Below are 5,566 nucleotides of genomic sequence, written 5' to 3' on the forward strand. Positions count from 1 at the left end.
GAATCTGTCTCTGTTGAAGTTGCAGAATTTCAGAGGGTTGACCGACAGTAATGGAAAATAATAAACCTCTAAGTTGAGACTGGTGTAAGATCACTTTAAAATGGTGATTAGTGTATTTTTTTTTCCATGAGATCAAGGTTTTACAAACCAGCACTGTCTCCTTTCAGAGGGCGTTTTGTGGCAGCCATAGGTCCTCTTTGAAGAAAAAGGTTTTCGGCTGATTGTAATCTGCAATCTCACTGCTTGATGCCATTTGAATTAAAACACAATTTGCCTTTAATTGCTGCAGGTTTTCTGTCATGTAAAGGCAGATACGGCACATAGAGCCTCTCGGTTCAACTCGTTTCGCTGGCCAACACTACAAATCCCAGAAAATCTCATGTTGTCTCAAGTCAGCTGTTCTCCGACGTGAATCCCGAAAAGCAAATCCCAGCTCAAAGTCGGCCTAGTGTGACACAGAAATGAACTTTGCAGCTCGACTTTGAAGAAGTCCTGAAGAAGTGTTAGTTTACGATGTGATGTCTGCCGAGCTGCCGTGTCCAATCCAGGTCCGTGCCATGTGATATGGTTGAAATCTGCGGCTGGAAAACAGCCGATGGGTCAATCTTAAGGTGGTGGCTTTCAAATTATGAGTTTAAGAGTCCAAAGCCACTTTTGCTTCAATTCTATCTGAAAATGAAAGTTTCAAAAAGATGTAAAGCATACCCCAGCTTTAAGAAAGACATCTACAAAACTCACATTCAGACCGATGTCTAACGCTTTGCTTCTTTTAAGATAAGATGTATTTTCCAAAGGTAAACATAGCCTTAAGCAGAGGCTCATAGGTGTCTGCTTTAATATCTAAAAAATGCTGGAAAAACTCTGAAAAAAGTTTTTTCAGAGTTTTTCCAGCATTTTTAGATAACCAAAAAAAAAAAAAGCTTGTAAAAACCCATATTTCTTAAGTAAATTATGGTTGCCTGTACATTTCCATAAATTGTATGTAGATTCTAATTGGAGAGACGACGTGAAACAACATTTCAACGAACTGCAATTCCATTGCAACTCAAAAGCGAGTTTTCCTAACTTGATTTCCAGAAATCAAAACTCACTGGATTATAATGAAACTGTGGAAAAACCCTGACCGTATAATGAAATTACACATTGTGTTTCTTTATTTTCAGTACTGACAACACATCTGGGGAAAAAAAAAAAAAAAAAAAAAAAATGAAATGTCCTCAATTGTATCAACAACCAAAAACATGTGACGATGTGGGAAAAGTAAACATGCGTGATCACTTCCAGCTTTCCTCTTTCTTTGAAAAAAGACAGATGTCAATGACATGATGTTTCCAGATGTGTCTACCGGGTTGGTTCATCAGTAATCGCACTTAACTTGAACATTACTGGTTTTTAGACTTTAACTTTCCACCAGGTGCTTTTTTTCCCCTTCTTTTTTCTTGCTCCTACAGAGTTCTAGTGGCTGAAAACCAAAATCCTGGGGGGGCTTTAGAGTGACACCCGACCCCTCCTAGAGATGTTTTCCTGTATTGTGCTGCTTTGTGGATGGATGCCGTTGAGGCGAAGGGGGCTCTGACCTATATCTGTTGTGGTAAGAGGAGACGGGAGGGCATCAGGAACAAAGGCCTTTTCACCCTCAACCTGGCCTGTCTGTCATCCCCGGCATTGTGCGGTCTCATCCCAGACCCCACGAGCAACCAAAACCAGAACGCAGCGGTATACATCCAAGCACGTCCAGAAAAATACACACCTGCGTGTGCATTTGCATCCTTGCAAACACATGCAAGTGTACAAAAGCGTGGAAATGAAGACACAGCAGACAGAGGGGGAAAAAGCAAGTCAGGGATTTTATTACAGCGGCGAAATAGGACCTGCAGCCATGAAGCGGGCACTTGTTCGGTTACACACAGACTTTGCATGGTCTTATGGGCCTTGTGTGTGTGTTTGTGTGTGTGTGAGGGTACATGTGCATGTGAAATAGATAGGGATGGTGGTGAAAAAGAGGCAGGTCTGGATGCATGTCAGAAAACGCACTAATCTGTCCGCCAGTGAAAGAAAAACTCACGCCAAGCCTTGTTAATTTATTTAGACACAGACGGCTCAGCTTACACACACACACACACACTCACACATGCACACTGCCCATTTCCACGTTCTGATGTTGATAAAAGTCTTACTTTACAGCACTTTTCCTTCTTTCTTTTAATGAAAACGGGAGCAGGAGCCAATAATGAAAACCTGATGAAGGAGTAATTTGACAGAAAGCCTTTCCCCCCCTTTGACAGGCATTTCCTTTATAACCGGCGCTCCACTGACATGGCGAAAGAAATAAAGATGCTACTCATCGCGTCCAAATCCAGCAGACAGACGCGCTGATTCTTCCCTTCCTCTTGTCTGGTCGCCCTAAGTGGGTCAAAATAACATTCTTCAGATGGAAGCACAGCCTCTTGTTTGTTTCCCTCCGCTCCATCTCATGTGTGTGTTGTCCTGCGGTCCTCTTTAAAGCCCGGCTGAGTTGAGTGTGCTGTGCGGACCCCCACGCCCGATCTGCTTCCCTGAGAAGCTGCATGGTTGAGATGTTTGAATTGTCTGAGGGGCTTCATTTCCTCTTGACCCCCGTTATTGCAGATTAACCCCTGACAAGAACTTTTGAACCAAGATCTTCCTCGGTGTTTAGAAGCTTTTGTCCATACAAAATGCAAATGATGAAGATGGGGGTCCTTTCTTCATTTCTGCTTAAACAATATTGATTTTTTTTCCCCTATTTGACATCATATTTAAATGATCCTTTCAATGAACATCCAAATAGTCACATTTAGGCTACATTTTTATGCAAATAAGGCATGATCACGCCAGGATTCTGTTGTGTTATCTAATGTGGAAAACAGAAAATGTAACCTTGTACCTCTCTTCAAATACAAATTTTCCATTATGAAAAATAAATGAAGATTAAAGTCATTAAAAAGGTATCTATTAAAAGTCATATTTTCAATTTTTTTTTTTTTTGTCATCATCTGAGTCACAGATTCGCACTGTTTAAGTGGAGGATTGATTTTTATTTTGGTGTCAAGGAAACCAAGCTGCAAATAAATGGATCCTGGCTGGTAAGATAGTGTCACATGTAAGGGGAACTCTCCTATCTGGCAAACCCAAAGATATTATCCACCTAACCATAATTTTGGGTGAGACATACACGTTTTGATATTTACTTAAAGGTCTTACGACAAAACTGACTTTTGACACTTTCCACTGCTGCTTGTCTGGACTTCAGAGTCAGGAAAAACATCCAAACACATTCCAGAAGAAGATGTCCACCAAAAAAAGCTGATTTATTAAAGGTCACATTTGTGAATCTTCTCGACTGAGATGTAAAAACCAACAGCTCCGGATGAGTCGTTGGAGTCGCCTGACACACGGCTGGATGAGGGTAGTTCCAGAAGTTTCTGTTGAGCCCGTGCACTGGGTAGACGTGGCTCGGATGAGGAAGAGCCCAGTTTGTGGGAGTGTAGGGGGTCGCTTGGACAGGGGCAAACATCCGCAGGTTCTCAGGCTTTTCAATGTGTTGAGATGCAGACACTGCAACATAAAGAAAAACATCCTTCTTAGAATGCTTGCTTTGCATTTCAAATGGTCCATGAGAGGAAACCACAGCAGATCATGTGATGAAAGATTTTCAGAAAGGTGACTTTAGCTTTGGCGGCTCTTTTCCTCGCTTTTCTTTTTCCCTGAAAACAGAAAATGTGTTTTTAGTTGAGCTGATGAAAAACTTTTTGCAGTTTTAGTGACGTCTTGTCAACATTTTGAGTTTGATTGAGTTCATACATAGTTGTCGAGGGTTGACCATCCTGGGTGCTGCTCTGGATGAAGCTGTGCTTCAACTCTGGCCTGCTGGGAATATTTGTTCTTCTCCTCATTTGATAACGCCATCCACTGTGAAGAGATGACAATACACTATCAGATACACACATAAAGACAAACCAGCTTCTGACATGAGTGTAAAAATCCAATTCCAATCATGGGAGCAACAGACACACTTACCCTCTTCCCCGCCTCGGCATTGATGACCGCACTCTCTCTCACACCGAGCTCAGCCACCAGAATGGGCCTCTGCTCCTTAGCAAAAAGCAAAAAGGCATTTGGCGGCTTTTTGATGTAAGGCCGGTCGTCCTGCTGGTCATCCTCACACTTCCGTTTTCTGCAGGCACAAAATACAAATGAATTAAAGCTCCAGGAAACAAGCTAAATGAAATATTTGTGGAGGTAAAAAAAACAAAAGCTTATTTAGAGCCAAAAAGAGACGGGTCAACTCACCGGGAATTGGAGGCGTTGACTGGAGGAGCAGCAGCAGGCTGAGCTGGATGAAACTGTTGTCCATTCCTGCACAGAGAAAGATACATACAAGCGCATGCATGATGAATTAGTGAAGAGCGATCGAGAACAAAGACAACTAAAGACGTATGTTTGTTAACTTACAGGACTCCCACAGGCTGTGGGTGATGGGAGACGCTGCTCCTGGGAGCCATGACATACTGGAGGCAAAAGAAAAGTAATAAATGCACAACCTGACACTTTTTCCAGACATTGATTGACCGTCATTGCTTTACATCTTTATAAACTTCTTAATGTCTGCAGTGACAGCTCTGCTTTCGTGAACGTCTCACCTGTCCATTGCTCAGAAGCTGGACCTGGCAGTATGGCTGGGCTGCCTGCCACCAGCCGGGAGCAGCCATTGGTGGAGCTTGCCACGCAACCATTTGAGGAGCGAATCCCATGTTCATCCCACCAACACTGCAGCCTCCACTCTGACCGTAGTTCTCCTGAGGGAGGGTGGCACGTGCAGCGGGATCCGGACCAGGTTCATCACAAGATGAAGGGTCGAAGGCACCTTCAGTCAGCTCAACTCCTTCCTCCTTGAGCATCTGAATGATGTCTGGCCATATTTTGTCATCCAGAAAACCATCCAGATCTGCATCAGGGCCCAGCCTAAACATCCAACATCCATCCTGGAAACTCAGAAACGGGCTCTCTCTCTCTCTCGGGACGTGTTCGCTCAGTGAAAACTGTGAAACGAATAGGGACTCGGTTCTTGACTGGACTCGCTGCTGAATTTACGTCTCGTTGTCATGACGACAACGTTATACTTGCGAATGTTCTGCACCTGCGTGCACACCAACTTTTATTTCCATCATGCAAAGGTTTGAAACATTTTTACTGCCAAAAAAAGCCTTAACGTGGGCTTAACATGCATGAACAAAAAAAATAAATAGATAAAATAACTGACGGCTTTCTGCGCAGTTGACGGAAGTGAAGCGTTCTTTTTTCAAAACAAAACTCTGCGGACAAACATTAATGCAAATATACACTTTCAAAATAAAAGTTTTTATTCTCTCTATCATATATCCATCTATATCTATAAAGATAAACATAATCAGAAATTCACTGTATTTGCTTAGTACATGACTGTTGCAAGCGTACTTGTTAGCAGCTCGGCTAACGGTAACGCTTCACTGTTAAGCAATAAAACATCTTTGACATTTACCTTCTTCCTTTCTCAAACGCCGTTCCT

Source organism: Salarias fasciatus, chromosome 3 (genome assembly GCF_902148845.1).
Source record: "Salarias fasciatus chromosome 3, fSalaFa1.1, whole genome shotgun sequence".
NCBI lineage: Eukaryota > Metazoa > Chordata > Actinopteri > Blenniiformes > Blenniidae > Salarias > Salarias fasciatus.